Here is a 20,250-nt window from a genome sequence, read left to right as displayed (position 1 = left end):
ACTTATAGTCCCTCCAGACTTGCCTGTAGGTTGCCTATCTTTATAATGATAAATTAGCTAGTGCTTCTGTGTTATCATCCTTGCTCTCTGCGTGCCCATTTTATCTGGAGCTCTTGACATGGTGAAGTGGACAAATTAAAAATTGTGGATTCACAGAGAACTCTGTTGTTGTTACTGTTCTGTAAGAAGACTGTCTGCTATGAGACTACAAGTCTCCATTCTTAGTGTATTTTTCAGTTGGTGTAAACAAGTACTAGTGCTCTGGGTTTTGGTTTTGCTTACATATAGTAGGTTCTTTTTCCCAAGCAAAAATATACCATCATAAATAGGAAGGAAAAAAATAAACCACAAATAATTCAGTTCAAGGCAGTATCCAGATTCTGGCTTGAGGGTTCCCTAGGTATAACACCCTAGCATTCTAGAAGTCAGGCTTGATAACCCCACAGTTAACAAAGAAATGTCTGCCATGCAATTACACAGAAATTATAACTTCTGGGTGATGGAAGATACTATAAAGAAAGCTAAATGACAAATGACAAACAGAGATATTTGTAACATGTACAACAAAGGATTTATATCCAGAATCTATAAAGAGCACCTACAAATTGATGTGAAAAAGACAAATGTCCCAACAGAGAAATGGATTTGAGAAATGAATAAGCAATTCACAGATGAAAAAGCAAAAACTCAACAAACATATGAAAAGATTTTCAACTTTATTAGTAATCAGAGATATACAAATTAAAACCATAATAACCTATCTTTTTCTCTTTTCACATTTGCAAAAATTTAAAAGTTTGAGGACCTGGCACTTTTGTACAGTATCAAACTCTTTTAATATGGAATTATACATGTAAGAAAATGTAGGGTTACTAACAACTAAACAGATTATTATAAATATAGATATAGATATAGTATTAAATATAGATTGGTAAACCTGTTATTATTTTAAATATATCAATTTTAAATTGACTCCTCAATTCCATTCTACAGAGATGCTCACCCGTATGTGCAAATATTTATGTAATAGGTGTTGATTGCACTATAATTTGTACATGGCAATAAATTTGGAAAATTCATATCAATAAAGGAGAATTTAAATAAATGTTAGTTCACTCATAAGATGGAATACTTTGCCAACCTTGAAAAGAGCAAGATAGACACGGAAAGACTGCCACAGCACATTATTGGTAAAGAAAGTAGTTATTTTCAGCGCTGTGGGAGGCCAAGGTAGGAGGATCACTTGAAACCAGGATTTTGAGACCAACCTGGGTAACACAGTGAGACCCCCACCTCAACAAAATAATTAAAATGTAGCTGGATGTGGTGGTGCATTCCTGTAGTCCTAGCTACTCAGGGGGCTGAGGCAGGAGAATCACTTGAACCCAGGATTTCAAGGCTGCAGTGAGCCAGGATCAGGACACTGCACTCCAGCCCAGGTAACAGAGCACAACGCTATCTCTAAAACAAAAAAGATAAGTAGCTACGATGCCATTCATGTTTTTAAAAGTCATGTAGCATATGTGCCTATAAGTGTGTGTAAATGCATGGAACAAAATTAGAGAAAGACACAGAGCTACTAGATTGAATTACATGGTATTGTAATATTTGACAGTTTTGACCTAAAAAATGGCAATGTTGGCCAGGCGCGGTGGCTCATACCTGTAATCCCAGCACTTTGGGAGGCTGAGGCGGGAGGATCACGAGGTCAGGAGATCGAGACCATCTTGGCCAACACGGTGAAACCCCGTCTCTACTACAAATACAAAAATTAGCCGGGCATGGTGGCGGGCGCCTGTAGTCCCAGCTACTTGGGAGGCTGAGGCAGAAGAATAGCGTGAACTCTGGAGGCGGAGCTTGCAGTGAGCCGAGATCGCACCGCTGCACTCCAGCCTGGGCGACAGCGAGACTCCATCTCAAAAAAAAAAAAAGCAATGTCATATGGTTCAAGATACTATTAAAATAATTAAATGGAGTATAATACAGAAGGTACATTTAAGAGAAGAAACACATTTTATAGTATTCTTTAAGTCTTTATAGGGGTTATGCATTTATGTATCATGGAATAAAATGTTTAATGTTTTAAAAGTAAAACTCCATATTTGACATATTTGTTATAAGTAATAATTGCTTACCTTGTGATATATGTCTGCATGATTAATATGTGTACACCTAGTGTGGTTATGTATATGTGTGTATGTGTGTAATTCAGAAATAATCCTATTATGATCTTTTTTGCAAACCTTACAATGTACCAGGCATTGTGCCAAGCACTTTACAAACATTAGACCACTCAATCTTCACAATAATCTGAGAAAATATTAGACTCATTTTTCAGATAAGAAAAGAGCCACTGACACCAATAACTCTGTCTACATCCCATCTGAGAGAGATTAATATGCCCACCATCACAGGACTAGCATGCAATAGGATGAAGATTTGAATCTGAGCAGTCTAATCCGAGAGCACCGATCATAATCACTATGCAACCAAGGCCTTACACCATGTACCTCCTCCCTATGTTGTGGCCCCTGTTTGAAACCACAGCTTCAGTGTGGCAACCATTTAGACGACCAATGGCTGTTGTGCCATTGAGATGATCAGTACTTCTAAGCTTGCCACCAGCAATACCCTTTTTCACGTTGTTTTCATTTTTGGATCTCACATTTTGAAAGATTCTTATCCTGATCAACATGTAATAAATCATCAATAAATTCCATTTGTTCTATTATTATTTACCCATATTTTCATCTGCATCCTAAAAAACACAATTGGAATGTTTAAATAGACAACACAATTGGAATATTTAAATAGACAACACAATTGGAATATTTAAAGACGTGTTTTTAAATGAAAGGACCATTTACAGAAATATAGATAGGTTTAAGACAGTGGGTCTCAACTTTGCCCCTCAAGGGACATTTGGCAATATCTGTAGACATTTTTGATTGTCACAACTGGGGCAGTTGCTATTGACATCTAGTGGGCATAGGCTGGGAATGTTGCTAAATATTCTACAATGCCCAGAACAGCCTGCACCAACAAAGAATTATTTGGCCCAAAATATCAGTAGTGTTGAGGTTGAGAAATCCTGCCTTAAGGTAATAGACAAGCGATAGTAAGGTGCTCAGGAGCTAGCAACAGGAGGAAGCCATTACCACCTCTAGGTCTGAGGGGGAGGAAATGAGACAGTGTTTCAAACACTCAGGTGAGATCTGGGTGATGGAAAAGGGGACTGCCTAACAGAAGTTATGGTCAAAGAAGGAAGTAGGCATTCCCAGAACAGCACTAAGAGGGTGAGGAAGTAGAAAAAATACCACATTTTTTTCTCCTTCCACCTTCTAATCTTCTGTTAGTGCTTCAGGGTGCCCAGGTGTTGCAGTTGTTAAGGTTGGCCTTTCAGAGCAAGAGCAGGGCAAAGAAGGGAGAGGATTGAAACTCAGGGATCAGAGAATGAGAGAAAAAAGAGAAAACCTTATAATGCAATTAATAATTTCAATGTTCAATAAGGATTCATAATTACAAAACATTATGGATTGAATGTTTGTGTCTCCCCAAAATTCATATGTTGAAACCCTAATCCCAGTGTGATGAGGGGATTTTGGGGAGGTGGGGACTTTTAACGTAATTAGGTTTAGATGCGGTCATAAGGATGGAACCCCCATCATGGGATTAGTGTCTTTATAAGAGGAAGAGACTAGTGTTTTCTTTTTCTCACTCTCTCTGTTCATCTCTCTCTGTTCCTCTACCTCCCATACCCCTCCCTCTTCTTCCGCTTCTCATTATTCCTCTCCTCCTCTCCCTCTTTCTTTCTCTCTCTCTCCTCCCTCCAGTTCCTCTTTCCCTCCTCCCTTCCTCATCTCCCCCTCTCTCTCTCCCACACTTTCTACCTCTCACATGAGGATACAGCAAAAAGACAGCTGACATGCACAGGGCCCTCAAAAGGAAATTAATCAGCTGGCACCCTGATCTTGAACTTCCCAGCCTCCAGAACTGAGAAATAGATTTCTGTTGCTTAATCTGCCCAGTCTATGCTATTTTGTTATAGCAGCCAAAACAACTAAGACACCAAGAAAGTGGTGATACATTGTGAAATCAGGTAAACCCTGGCTGGACTGTGGGGTTAGTACACAATAAGTCAAGTAAGCAAACCAACTCTGGGCAGTCGCTGCTACCCTTTCCTTTATTTGGGGTGCTGTCCAACTTTGACCTATCCTGGAAGCATGCTGTCAGCTATCGTCACTCCCTGATCCTGGCTCCAATAACCCTGTCAAGACCACTAATCATTTATGTTTCACAAATCCAGTCATCAAGAGCCAATCAAAGTGTCCAATGTAGACATTAAATGGATATAATTCCCACCAAAAACATAAAATAATTGTTGTGTCAGAGAGCCAATAACTCATTATGGCTCCTTTAGAACTTTAAAAAATGTCAAAAAAATAATTCATCCAAACTTCCATGAACTCCAGGCTAGAAGCTCCTGAAACAGCATGAACATGCACTCATTCCAGAGGTCACAGAACTTTCTGTTAGGTGCCATGTCAGACTGAAAGTGCACCCTCAGTTGTTGGGATGAGATTGTCTTCCTCCAGCTGTTAACAGGTTGGAGTTTTTCATAATAACAAATTTATGTCCTCCATGTTGAATATTTAGAACGGCTTTGACCCATAGATGTTAAGCCTCCTTAAATAGAAATAGTTCTGACTAATAGATCTCTTTAGTATTTCAGTGAGTATCACAGGGGTTCAAGAAAAGCTGAGAGTTGAGTGGGCTGAGGTAATATGAGAAGACTTCATAAAGTGGCCTTTGACTGCATCCTGATTGATGTTTAGAATGTGTGAGACAGAGGCAAAGTGATTTTCCCATGAGAGAGAAGTTCTTGAAGAGCTTCTGTGTATAGGTTACTTGACCTGGCATTCACTTATCATGAGAGGCAATGTAGGCTAGTGGTTAAGAGCACAGCCTCTGGAAATGTCTCAGTCTCAAAGCCTAGCTCTACCACTTATTAGATGTCTGTGCCTCAATCATCTCATCTGTCTCACTGGGGGAGTAACTTACCTCATGGGTTCACAGTTAATGCAATAATACATATAAGTACTTAGTAAGGATTTCATTTATATTGGCTATTCTTAATACTCCGAACATCCCAATCAAATCAGGCTAAATTGGAGGGATGCATTCCAATTGGACTGCCAATACCTCCTTACAGATGAGAGTTACTGAGATGAAAAGAAAATTAACTATATTCTTCCACTTTATACAGCTGGGATGAGGAAAGGCTAGGACTCAAACTAAGGAGTCCTGCTTGTTTCTAAATTCTGCACACCTTCCTCTCTCTACCACACTGTCTCTTCCTCGTGTGTGCTCAACAAATTGTGTTTCACTGAATGCAATAGAAGAGCCAATACAGCTCCATTCTATTTTTTTTCACCCCCTGGCTGAAACAAGCTATTTCATTATAGAAGATTGTATTGTGTTACATACCCCAATCCTGATATTGGATATCTCAATCACTCCAAAGCAAATAGGTTTAGATTCTACCCAGGCTCTATTCCTTTGCTTTCTTAAAATGAGTTTTCTACCTTAGTATTGCTTTCATTTAATAAATCTGACAAATAATAATAACAAAAACAAGTAACACAACTGATTAAACACCTAGTGTGCTAAGCATTTTACAGGTAACCTTTCATTTAATCGTTACAACAGCATCTTATTACCTCAATTTTTACAGTTGTTGGAGTAAGGATAAATGAATTAAGCTAGGCTTGGCGCGGTGGCTCACGCCTGTAATCCCAACACTTTGGGAGGCCAAGGCAGGCGGATCATGAGGTCAAGAGATCAAGACAATCTTGGAAAACATGGTGAAACCCCAGCTCTACTAAAAATACAAAAATTAGCTGGGCATGATGGCGTGTGCCTATAGTCCCAGCAACTCGGGAGGCTGAGGTAGGAGAATCACTTGAACCCGGGAGGCAGAGGTTACAGTGAGCCAAGATCGCGCCACTGCACTCCAGCCTGGTGATAAAGCAAGACTCCGTAAAAAGAAAAGAAAAGAATTAAGCTACTTGCCTAAGACCACACAACTAGCCAGTTTAGTAGCTGGAATTTGATCCCAGGTCTGTATGATTCCACTGTACACTCTCCTTAATTCACGATATGTTTCTTAGAATATTCTATAAGCACAAGATTAAGAATTATAACTGTCGAAGTCATCAGAAAGACCTTAAACTTTGTTTCATATGATGGGATTATTTCACACAGTAGAATATTCTCTTCAACCACAGTTTACACAGAAGCTCAATGTACAGAGATGATTGACCTGCTTCTCTGGTTACAGTGGCACAGCCCGTATTTAAAACTACCTACCTCCCCCCATAAAACCTTTTCATCTCCCATCCTTTAGCTCTGATGGAAACGGAGGCACGTGGCTTCAAAAACAAGTGAAATGCTAATAAAATGTAGACCCTATTTGAATATTGATGAAAGGTGTTCAAATATAGATAGAAATGTAATTATTCATATCCATAAGAAAAAGCTGTTCATTAGTATTAGTGTGTTGTTATATGATTGTCCTGATGCGATAGAGATAAAAATATATAAAAAGAATGTAAAATTGTGTAATCTTTCAGACTAGCAAGGCACCTAAGTGATTTTAAATGTTTTCTTTAAGAAATATAGCACTGGAGGGGTGGAGCAAGATGGCAGAATAGAAGGCTCCACCAATCACCTCTCCAAGGACAACAATTTAACAACTACACACAAAAAAACACCTTAGTAAGAAGGAAAAATCAGGTGAGCACTCATCGTACCTGGTTTTAACTTTGTATCACTGAAAGAGGCACTGAAGAGATAGGAAAGACAGCCTTGAATCACTCATGCCATCCCTCCCCCTGCAGTGTGGTATGGAGAGCATTTCTGTGCCCTGGGGAGAGCCAGCAATTGTAAGGCATTGAACTCAGTGCTGCCCTTGTTAGAAAACAAAATCAGACCAAACTCAGCTGACACTCATCCATGGAGGAAGCATCTAAACCAGCCCTAGCCAGAGGGGAATAACTGATCCCAGGGGTCAGAACTTGAGTTCCCACAAGCCTTACCACCATGCGCTAAAGTATGCTGGAACCCCAGGTAAACTTGAAAGGCAGACTAGGCCACAAGGAACGCAACACCTAGATGAGTCCTCAGGCTGAACTAGGCCCAAAGACAGTGGACTGGGTGCGGTATTGGTGGGGAGGCATACATGATCTACTAAGATGCCAGCACAAGGTTAAGGGAGTGCTGGCACCACCCCATCCCTAACCCCAGGCTGCACAGCTTGCAACTTCAAAATAGATTCTTTTGTTCTGATTGAGGAAATGAGATGAAAGAGTGGGGAGGACTTCATCTTGCATCTTAAATAGTAGGTCAACTACAGCAGGATAGGGCACTGGTCAGAGTCATGAGGCCCCCTTTCTAGGCCCAAGCTCCCAGACATTTCTAGACACATCCTGGGCCAAAGGGAACCTGTTTCCTTGAAGTAAAAGACCCAGTTCTAGCAGAATTCACCATCTACTAACTTAAGAGCCCTTGGGCCCTGAATAACCAGCAGCAATACCCAGTTACATTGAGTGCCTTGGATGAGACTCTGAGACTTTCTGGCTTTAAGTGCCAGCTCAGCCACACTGGGTAGGGCACCAAGTGGGCTCTTGGGGTCCTTGATTCCAGGACTTGACTCTTGGATGGGATTTCTGGACCTTCCCTGGGCCAGAGGGGACCACACTCCCCTGAAGGGTGAGTCCTAGGCCAGGCAGTATTTACTACAGTCTGGCTGAAGAGCCCTTGGGCCTTAACGGAAGATCAGCAGTAGTCTGGCAGTACTCCTGATGGGCCTGAGGTGATAGTGGCCATGAGGTGAGACTCCTCTGCCTTTGGTAAGACTTCTCTATTTTTGGAACGGGAAGGGAAGCATGGGAAGGGCTGCATCTTGTGGTTCAGGTGCTAGCTCAGCTGCAGTATAACAGAACACCAGGTAAATTTCTAAGATTTTTGACTCTAGTCCCTGGCTCCTGGATCGCACTTCTAGACCTACCCAGGGACTGGGGGAACTCGCTGCCCTGAAGGGAAGTACATAGGCTTGGGTGGCTTTGCCACTTGTTGATTGTAGAGCCACAGGGCTTTGAGTGATCATGGTGGTAGCCAGGGAGTGGTTACAGAAGGCCTTGAGAGAGATCCAGTGCTGTGCTCACTTCAGGTCTGACCCAGTCTGGTGCTACAGGTGGTGGCCAAAGGGGTATTTGTGTCACTTCAATCCCAACTCCAGGTGGCTTAGAAACAAAAGAGATACAACATTTGTTAGGGAGAAAGTAAGGGAGGAGAACAAGAGTGTCTGTCTGGCAATCCAGACAATTCTTCTGGATCTCAACCAGGATCATCAAGTTGGTACCTCTGCAAGTCTGCAAGAACCACAGCATTACTGGGCTTGGGGTTACCCCTAAAGTAGATACAGCTTAGATCACAAAACCCAGTCCTTTTGAATATCTGGGAAGTTTTCCCAAGAAGTTTGGGTACAAAGAAGCCCACACTGAGAAGACTACGATAAATACCTTTTTTTTCTTTTTTTTTAGACAGAGTCTCTCTCTGTTGCCCAGGCTGGAGTGCAGTAGTGCAATCTTGGCTCACTGCAACCTCTGCCTCCCAGGTTCAAGCAATTCTCCTGGCTTAGCCTCCTGAGTAGCTGGGATTACAGGTGCGTGCCACCATGCCCAGCTAATTTTTGTAGTTTTAGTAGAGATGGGATTTCACCATGTTGGTCAGGGTGGTCTCAAACTCCTGACCTCGTGATCTGCCTGCCTCAGACTCCTAAGGTGCTGGGATTACAGGTGTGAGCCACCTTACCCAGCTATAAATACTTAACTCTTTAATGCCCAGGCACAGACGAATATCTACAAGTATTGAGATGATCCAGAAAAAAATCACTTCTCCAAATGAACTAAATAAGCCACCAGGCACGAATCTTAGAGAAACAGATATATGTGACCTTTCAGAAAGAGAATTAAAAATAGCTGTTTGGAGGAATATGAAAGAAATTCAGAATAACACAGAGAATGAATTCAGAATTCTATTAGATAAATTTAACAAAGAGATTGAAATAAAAAGAATCAAACAAATTCTGGAGTTGAAAAATGCAATTGGCATACTGAATAATACAACAGAGTATTTTAATAACAGAATTAATCAAGCAGAAGAAATAATTAGTGAGTTTGAAGACAGGATGTTACAAAATACAGTCAGAAGAGACAAAATAAAGAATAAAATACAATGAAGCAAACCTACAGGATCTAGAAAATAGCTTCAAAAGGGCAAATCTAAGAGTTACTGGCCTTAAAGAGGAGGTAGAGAAAGAGATGGGGTAGAAAGTTTGTCCAAAGGGATAATAACAGAGCACTTCCAAAACTTAGAGATATCAATACCCAAGTACAAGAAGCTTATAGAACACCAAGATTTAACTCAAAGAAGACTACCTCAAGGCATTTAATAATCAAACTCCCAAGGTTGAGGACAAAGAAAATATTCTAAAAGCAGCAAGAGCTCCATACAATGGGGCTCCAATACATCTTGCAGCAGAATTTTCAGTGGAAATTTTACAGGCCAGGAGAGAATGACATGACATATTTAAAGTGCTAAACGAAAAAAAAAAAACTTTTACCCTAGAACAGTGTATCTACCAAAATTATTCTTCAAACATGAAGAAGAAATGAAAACTTTCCCAGACAAACAAAAACTGAAAGATTTCATCAACACCAGACCTGTCCTAGAAGAAACGCTAAAGGGAATACTTCAATCAGAAAGAAAAGGATGTTAATGAGCCAAAAGAAATCATCATCCAAAAGTATAAAACTCACTGGTAGTAGTATGTACACAGAAAAACACTGTATTAGTCCATTCTCATGCTGCTAAAAAGAGCTGTCCAAGACTAGATAATTTATAAAGAAAAGAGGTTAAATTGACTCACAATTCTGCATGACTGGGGAGGCCTCAGGAAGCTTACAATCATGGCAGAAGGGGAAGCAAACACATCCTTCTTTACATGATGGCAGGAAGGAGAAGTGCCGAGCAAAAGGGAAAGGCCCCTTATAAAACCATCAGATCTTATGAGAACTCACTTAACTATCACAAGAACAACATGAAAATAACTGCCCCCATGATTCAATTACCTCTCATTGGGTTCCTCCCACAACATGTGGGGATCATGGGAACTACAACTAAAGATAAGATTGGGTGGGGATACAGCCAAACCATATTATTCCACCCCTGGCTCCTCCCAAATCTCATGTCCTCACATTTCAAAACACAATCATGCCTTTTCAACAGTTTCCCAAAGTCTTAGCTCGTTCCAGCATTAACTCAAGAGTCCAAGTCTAAGATCTGAGACAAGGCTAGTCCCTTCTGCCTATAAGCCTGTAAAATCAAAAGCAGGTTAGTTGCTTCCTAAATACAAAGTGGGTACAGGCATTGGATAAATACTCTGGTTCCAAATGTGAGAAATTGGCCAAAAGGGGCAACAGGTCCCATGCAAGTCTGAAATTCAACAGGGCAGTCATCAAACCTTAAAATTCCAAAATGATCTCCTTTAACTCCATGTCTCACATTCAGGCCATGCTGGTGTAAGAGGTGGCTCCCATGGCCTTGGACAACTCCACCTCTGTGACTTTGCAGGTTACAGCCCCACTCCCAGCTGCTTTCACAGATTGGTGTTGAGTGTCTGTGGGTTTTCCAGGCACATGGTGCAGGCAGTTGGTGGGTCTTCCATTCTGCAGTCTGGATAATGGTGGTGCCCTTCTCACAGCTCCACTAGGCAGTGCCCCAGTGGGGACTCTGTGTGGGGGCTTTGACGCCACATTTCACTTCCACACTGCCCTAGCAGAGGTTCTCCAAGAGCACTCCACCCCTGCAGCAAACTTCCACCTGGACATTCAAGCATTACCATATATCCTCTGAAATCTAGGTGGAGGTTTCCAAACCTCAATTCTTGACTTCTATGCACCTGCAGGCCTAACACCATATGTAATCCATCAAGGCTTGGGCCTTGAACCTTCTGAAGCAATGGCCTGAGCTGTACATTGACTCCTTTTAACCACAGCTGGGACACAGGACACTAAGTCCTGATGCTGCATAAAGCATCAAGGCCCTGGGCCCAGCCCACAAAACCATTTTTTCCTCCTAGGCCTCCAGGCCTGTAATGGGAGGCGCTGCTACAAAGACCTCTGACATGCCCTGGAGACATTTTCCCCATTGTCTTGGCAATTAACATTTAGCTCCTCATTACTTATGCAAATTTCTGAAGCTGGCTTCAATTTCTCCTCAGAAAGTGGGTTTTTCTTTTCTATTGCATCATCAGACTGCAAAGTTTTCAAACTTTTATGCTCTGCTTGCCTTTTAAACATATGTCCCAATTCCAAAACATATCTTTGTGAATGCATAAAACTGAATAGTTTAAACAGCACTCAATTCACTTCTTGGACACTTTGCCGATTAGAAATTTATTCTGCCAGCTACCCTAAATTATCTTTCTCAAGCTCAAAGTTCCACAGATCTCTAGGGAAGGGGCAAAATACCTCCAGTCTCTTTGCTAAAGCATAGCAAAAGTCACCTTGATTCCAGTTCCCAACAAGTTACTCATCTCCATCTGAGACCACCTCAGCCTGGTCTTCATTGTCCTTGTCACTATCAGCATTTTAGTCAAAGCCATTAAACAAGTCTCTAGGAAGTTCTAAAGTTTCTCTCGTCTTCCTGTCTTCTTCTGAGCCCTCCAAACTGTTCCAACCTCTGCCTGTTACCCAGTTCCAAAGTCATTTCTACAGTTTGGGGTATCTTTACAGCAGCGCCCCACTAGTTGGTACCAATTAACTGTATTAGTCTGTTCTCATGCTGCTATGAAGAAATACCTGAGGCAGGGTAATTTATAAAGGAAAGAGGTTTCATGGACTCACAGTTCCGCATGGCTGGGGAGGCCTCAGGAAACTTACAATCATGATGGAAGGTTCCTCTTCACAGCATGGCAGGAGAAAGAATGAGTGCCCAGTGAAGGTGAAGGCCCCTTATGAAGCCATCAGATCTCATGAGAACTAACTCACTATCATGAGAACAGGATGGGAGAAACCACCCCATGATTCAATTATCTTCACCTGATCCCTCCCATGACCCATGGGGATTATGGAAACTACAATTCAAGATGAAATTTGGGTGCAGATACAGCCAAACCATATCTACCATAGAATATTATAACACTGTAACTGTGGTGTGTAAACTACTCTTATGTTAAGTAGAAAGACTGAACAATGAATCAACAAAAAATAAGAAATACAACAAAAGATAATAACTACAACAACTGTTTAACACATACAGAATACAATAAGATATAAATAGTAACAGCAAAAATTAACAAAGCTGAGGGGATGAAGTTAAGGCATAGAGTCTTTATTAGTTTTCTTTTTGCTATTTGTTGGTTTGTTTATGCAAACAGTGTTAGGCTGTTATCAGCTTAAAATAATGGGCTATAAGATAGTATTTGGAAGCTTCATGGTAGCCTTAAATGAAAAGTCATACAATGGATACAAAAAGAATAAAAAGCAAGTGACTAAATCATACCACCAGAGGAAATCACCTTCACTAAAGAAAGACAGGAAGGAAAAAGAAAGGAAAAGAAGACCACGAAGCACCCAGAATACAAATAACAAAATGGCAGGACTAAATCCTTATTTATCAATAATAAAGATAAATGTAAATGGACTAAATTCTCCAATCAAAAGTCACAGGGCAGCTGAATGGATTAAAAAAAAAAAGACCAATTGATCTCTTGCCTACAAGAAACATACTTCATCTATAAGGATATATATAGACTGAAAATAACAGGTTGGGAAAAGATATTCCATGCCAATGGAAACAAAAAAAAAAGAGCAGAGTTAGCTGTAATTATATTAGACAAAATAGATTTCAAGACAAAAACTATGAGTAGAGACAAAGATAGTCAGCATATAATGATAAAGGGGTGAATTCAGCAAGAGGATATACATTTTGAATGTATATGCATGCAACACTGGAGCACCTAGATATATATGAAGCAAATATTAGAGCTGAAGAGAGAAATAGACCCCAATACAATAACAGCTGGAGACTTCAAAACCCCACTTTCAGCACTGGACAGATCTTCCAGACAGAAAATCAACATGGAAACATTGGACTTAATCTACAATACAGAACAAATGGATCTAATAGATAGTTATGTAACATTTCATCAAAGACCTACAGAATATGCATTCTTTTCCTCAGCACATGGATCATTCTCAAGGATAGATCATATCTTAGGTCACAGAACCAGTCTGAAAAGCATTAAAAAAAATGAAATATCAAGCATCTTCACTGAATCCAATGAAATAAAACTAGAAATCAATAATAAGAGGAATTTCGGAAACTATACAAATACATGGAAATTAAACATTATGGTACTGAATGACCAGTAGATTCATGAAGAAATTAACCCATTAATACCTGAGGTTGCAATTTTTTTAATTTGAAAAATCAGACTTTGGCAATGACCTTGAGCAATAGACTATAAATAATTTCACATGCTTAGTGTTCCAATAATGGAATACTAGGCATAAATGGGTTGAAGGAATTTGAAAAATTTATTGAAACAAATGATAATGGAAGCACAACATACTAAAACCTATGGGATACAGCAAAAGCAGTACTAAGAGGGAAGTTTATAGCTATAAATGTCTACATCAAAAAGAAGAAAATCTTCAAATAAATAACCAAACAATGCATCTTGCAGAACTAGAAAAGCAGGAGCAACCTGAACCCAAAATTAGTAGAAGAAACAATAATAATCAGAGCATAAATAAATGAAATTGAAATGAAGAAAACAATACAAAAGATCAATGAAACTAAAAGCTAGTTTTTCAAATAGTTAAACTACATTGAGAAACCTTTAGCCAAACTGAAAAAAGAAGAGAGAAGACCCAAATAAAATCAGAGATGAAAAAGGAGACGTTACAACTGATACTGCAGAAATTCAAATGATCATTAGTGACTACGCTACTATAAGCATCTCTATGCCAATAAATTGGAAAATCTAGAAGAAATGGACAAGTTTCTAGACACATACAACTTACCAAGATTCAACTATAAATAAATCCAAAACCTGAACAGACCAATAACATGTAACAAGATCAAAACCATAAGTAAAATTTCCCAATAAGGAAAAGCCCGGGAGCTGATGGCTTCACTGCTGAATTCTACCAAACATATAAAGAACTAATACCACTCCTACTCAAACTATTCAGAAAAATAGAGGAAGAGGGATATTTCCAAATTCAGTGAAGTCAGTATTACCATGATACCCAAACCAGACAAAGGACACATCAAGCAAGAAAAAAAAAAACTACGACAGCGAAACTATAGGCCAATATCACTGATGAATATTGATGCAAAACCTCAGCAAAATACTAGCAACCAAACTCAACAACACATTAAGAAGATTATTCATCATAACCAATGGATCTTATCCCAGAGATTCAAGGATAGTTCAACATATGTAAATCCATCAGTGTGATACATCATATCAAAGGAATGAAGGACAAAATCCATATGATCATTTTAATTGATGCTGAGAGGCATTTGATAAAATTCAATATCCCTTCATGATAAAATCCCTAAAAAAAAACTCCATATAGAAGGAACATATCTCAACATAATAAAGGCCATATACAACAGGCCCACAGCTGAATGGGAAAAATCTGAAAGCTTTTCCTCTAAGATCTGAAATACAGTAAGAATGCCCAGTTTCACCACTGTTATTCAAAATAGTACTGGAAGTCCTAGCTAAAGCTATCAGACAAGAGAAAGGTATAAAGGGTATCAAAATTGGAAAGGAAGAAGTCAAATTATCCTTGTTTGCAGATGGTATGATCTTATATTTGGAAAAACCTACATACTCAACCAAAAAACTGTTAGAACTGATAAACAAATTCAGCAAAGTTGCAGGACATAAACTCCGCATTCAAAAATCAATACCATTTTTATATGCCACCAGGGAACAGCCTGAAAAATAAATCAAAAATGTAATCCTATTTTCAAGAGCCGTACATAAAATTAAATACCTAGAAATTAATCAAAGAAGTGAAAGATCTCTATAATGAAAACTATAAAATACTAATAAAAGAAATTGAAGAGAACATCACAAAATAGAAAAATATTCATGCTCATGGATTGGAATAATCAATATTGTTAAAACGTCCATACTTCCCAAAGCAATCTACAGATTTGATGCAATCCCTATCAAAATACCAATGACATTCTTCACAGACATAGAAAATAACTATCCTGACTTCAAATTATATTACTGAGTTATAGTAACCAAAACAGAATGGTACTGGCATAAAAATAGACACACAGACCAATGGAACACAATAGAAGACCCATAAACAAATCCAAACACTTACAATGAACATTTTTGACAAATGTGCCAAGAACGTACACTGGGGAAAAGACAGCCTCTTCAATAAATAGTGCCGGGAAAACCAGATATCCATACCTAGAAGAATAAAACTAGACCCCTATCTCTTGCCATATGCTAAAATCAAATTAAAATGGATTAAAGACTTAAAACTAAGACCTCAAACTATAAAACTACTACAAGAAAACATTGGGAACTCTCCAAGACAACAATCTGGGCAATGATTTCTTGAGTAATACCCCACAAGCACAGGCAACAAAAGCAAAAATAGACAAATGGGATCACATCAAGTTAAAAAGCTTCTGCACAGCAAAGGAAACAATCAACAAAGTGAAGAGACAACCCACAGAATAAGAGAAAATATTTGCAAACTACCCATCTGACAGGATATTCATAATTAGAATATACAAAGAGCTCAAACAACACTAGAGGAAAAAACCTAATCTGATTAATAAATAGGCAAAATATTTGAATAGACATTTCTCAAAATAAGACATACAAATCCTAAACAAGCATATGAAAACATGCTCAACACCAATGATTATCAGAGAAATGCAAATTAAAAATAGAGCTACCATACAATCCAGCAATTTTACTGCTGGGTATATACCAAAAAGAAAGAAAATCAGTATATTGAAGAGATACCTTCAGTCCCCTGTTTCTTGCAGGTCTGTTCACAATAGCCAAGATTTGGAAGCAACCTAAGTGTCCATCAACAAATGAATGGATGAAAAAACTGTGGTCCTTGTACGCAATGGATTACTATTCAGTCATAAAAAAAGAATGAGATTCAGTAATTTGCAACAACATGAATGGAACTGGAGATCATTATGATAAGTGAAATAAGCCAGGCACAGAAAGACAGACAGTGCATGTTCTCACTTATTTGTGGGATCTGAAAATTAAACAATTGAACCCATGGAGATAGAGTAGAAAGATGGTTACCAGAGTCTGGGAAAGGTATTGGGGAAGGGAGGCATGCTGGGAAGATGGAGGTGGCTAAAGGGTACCAAAAAAAAATAGCTAGAATGAATAAATAAGGCCTAGTATTTGATAACACAACAGCGAGACTATAGTCAATAATAATGTTATTGCACATTTTAAAACAACTAAAAGTGTGTAATTGGATTGTTTGTAACACAAAGGATAAATACTGGAGGGGATGGATACCCATTTTCCATAATGTGATTATGACACATTGCATGCCTGTGCAAAACACCACATGTACCCGCTAAATATATAGACCTACTATGTATCCACAAAACAAAAATGTTTTTAAAAAATTAAAAGAAATGTAGTACATTCTCTACTGGTCAAGATGGAGTAGGCTATGTTATAGGGGAAAAAGGATCTCAGATGCTTAATACAACAAAATTTATTTATCTTTTATGTTCCAGATCATCCTAACTCCAAGACTTAAGCTGATGGAGCAGCCATAGTCTGCAAGGTTCCTGGTTACCCCAGAAATGGCAAAGAAAGCTCCAGAGGTATTATGTCAGGAGTTAAATGGTCTGGCCTAGGAACATGTGCTTTCAGTTAAAATTCAGCCAGAGAAAGTCACACAGCCTCCCCATCATAAGGCAAACAGGAAATGCCTGGAAATAGCTGGTGAACAGCACCAAGGACCATCACAGGGACATAGATGTAGAAACTGTCACACATCACTGCATGACTAGGTTAGGTATTGGGCACGTGAATCCTGAACTGAACCAACAAAGCACCCCAAAATTGGTTTTTTACTAGTCATCAGTGATGCTGGGATGAATTGAATTCACTTTCAAATATGAAATCCCAGCATCCTTTGCCTCCTGGAAAGAGTCCCCATTCCACACTGCTTCTTAGCCCAGGCCCCATCAGTGCCTGGAAGTCAGCTCCATTAGGGAACCGAAGCATTCGAGCTAGGAGGAAGCCATTCTCCTCCATGGCTTCCCGCTCTAACAACAGGCAGTAACAGGAACTCCCCATTGTCAGGAGAGGATGAAGATACTATTCAGAGGATACGCAGGTTGTTAGCAAGCACAGGGCTGCAGGCTACCTCTTCAGAGAGGCTTTATGGATCATAATCTGAGGATGGCGAGGGAAGAACTACAGGTGAGGATGAGAATTTGGGTGTGTCTGTGCCATCCCGAGGCCTCTCTCACCACCTTGGTAGCTGCTTTGTAACATGTTCCTTCCAAGTCCCCAGCTTTCAAATATTCCTTTGTCATTTCTAGTGGGGACCTTTTGACTGTTGTAGTTACCATGTCATGGTATATTTAATTTAAGGCACAAGGCTAGGGTTCAAATCCCAATGGGAAACATTTGTTGCTAGATCTTTTGCAAATTACTCAATACTTCTAAGCAAACATTTTGTCAATTCTAAAAGAATGAGGTAATACCCATCTCATAGAACTGCTGTGAGAATCAGGTATAAACACCTATAGGAAAAACGTATTGTCAACTACTACTGCCCCCTCCAGCATGCTCTAAAATTGCCAGGAATAAATAGTTTCCATTCAGCCGTAGTCCATGTGCTCCCTGGAATTAATACTGGTTTAGAGTGTACTGCTTCAAATGCAAATGGAAAAATAAACCGTTTAGAGAGAATCCCTAGCAGACTGCAATGTCCTCAAAGTCAAGGCCATTGACTTATTCATCTTCACACCCTGGCATCTAGCCTCATTTCTGGCACCCAGGAGTCACTTCACATCAAGTGAATTTGTGAGTGCAGGAGGAGTCAGTCGTGCCTTGTCGACCACCTCTTCTCACAAAAGTGTGTGATCCCAAGAGGCAAGGCAGTTGAGCAGCTAGTTCGGGGATTCTGGGATTAATATGAGTCAGAAACTGGAATGAGCATGTGGTAGCCCAAGGGATAGGATGGACTGAGTGAGGTGCTGACCCTGTGTATGGGTGAACCTGAGATTCAGGGCCCCTTAAATGTTGCATCCTAGGTGCCTCACTGCCTAAGCTCAGACCCAGTGTTTGGCAACCCTGTGCTTAACCACGTTCACTTTGGGAGTTCTTCAGAAATTGCAGAGGATTCACGCTCAATCAAGATTTGGGGGCAATCTCCCATTTATTCAGAATCACTGAACTATGAAATATTATGGCTATTAAATATTGATTAGTGCATAATTTTATTCACTTCAGAGCAGAAAGCTCACTGATGTGTGAGTGGAAAGATCCCTTGTACCCCTCCACTCTGTTTCCTCACTTTTCAAATAAAGCATTTCCCGTTTTAAAATTCTGTATTTTCAGATTGGCAGAATATTAATAGTTTAAGCTGGGGAATGGGAACATGCGGGAACATTATACTATTCTCTCTTATTTGTGGTGTGTTCAAAACTTTGCATAAGACATTCAAAAAATAATCTGTTTTCTCTAAATATTCTCTACTGCTAATCAATATTTGAAGACATCAAACATCACAAATGATTCAAATATATTCCTAAGCTGTTCCAAATATTCAGATTAACAAAATCATTACAGCATAGAATTTGCTGTGATCACATTCCCCCAAGTCCTGGGCGATATATTAGGTAAATAAAAATTAAATTGTATGTAATCTGCTCAGACCCTCACTGAGAGTAACTGCATATGCAAGAGCAACGCTGAGATTCTGCTGGTCAAGTAGAAGCACATTTCAGATAAATATCTCATTACCATACATGAAGGATTGAAATTCTTTCCTCATCAGAATGATACCTTGTAATGCACCAGGGAGTTTCAGGTCACCTGCAAATGCATCTACAGAATGTAGAGAATGCAAAGTGTGGTCCCCTAACTCAGATGTCAACAAAATGTGATTGTATTTATTTTTCTGCAACTGAACAATATGACTTCTATTTCAATTTCCCTTTATGCCAAAATAGCATAGACTGAATCACATTCTATTTTGGATTTCCCTTTTCCCTGGGATTGTGTGTAAGTCTGGGGAGGGGGTTTAAATGGTATCATTGTGAAAAAGAGACACTCTATATCATCATCTCTCCAGATCAACATCGTTTGAGACATTCCCATTTCCATCGGTACATCAATTGTCCATGAAAGCAATCACTGGGTTGTCCTTCATGCCTACTGCCATGCTCCGCTGAGGGACAGGGGCAATTCTGTGGGCTCCCACACCATGCTGAGCCATGGTAATATCCACAAGACTGTGTAGAATCCCATGTACCAAAACAACATAGAGGAGCGTAGTGTGGGGTGTAGTCTTTTTCCTAGGGAGCTACTTAGGACAGGGAGGCTCAAGGAGTCTTTGTCCTCAGATTTCCCTAATCGAACTGGAGGTGTTATCACCTCCCGGGTTAGTAACAGATAGAGTAGAATGGAATAAACTCCCATATCCTCTTCCCCAAATCCACTACGTACATTCATTATTGGCTTCCCCTCTATTCCTCTCTACCATCACCCCACCACCATCCCCTTCTCCCCAAATTCAGGGAATCTTTTTCTAGTCTGGAAGTAAACCACCTTTTTCTAACTCATCAGATATTAGTCCAAATCTACTGTTTATGCCTTAAGTGCCCTCAAGGCTAGGCTTACGAAACTCAAAGCCTTTATTCTGCTGTTGTAATAACATCAATTGTCCATGGTAATCAACACTCAAAGTCTGGGTCTGGGCTTGAAACAAAAAAGGGTCATGGGATTTCAGGGTAATAGAAAATAATAGGAAAATTATTATTCCTGTTAATATTTAAAAATATTATTCTGCCACAAATATTCTCTGGTTTTGTTGCAACTAGCAATTTCAAGAGCTTCAGCTCATCTTCAAAGCT

The sequence above is a fragment of the Papio anubis genome, unplaced genomic scaffold (assembly GCF_008728515.1).
Source record: "Papio anubis isolate 15944 unplaced genomic scaffold, Panubis1.0 scaffold129, whole genome shotgun sequence".
Lineage (NCBI taxonomy): Eukaryota > Metazoa > Chordata > Mammalia > Primates > Cercopithecidae > Papio > Papio anubis.
The sequence above is the reverse complement of the archived record's forward strand: the minus strand, read 5'-3'. Positions refer to the sequence as shown.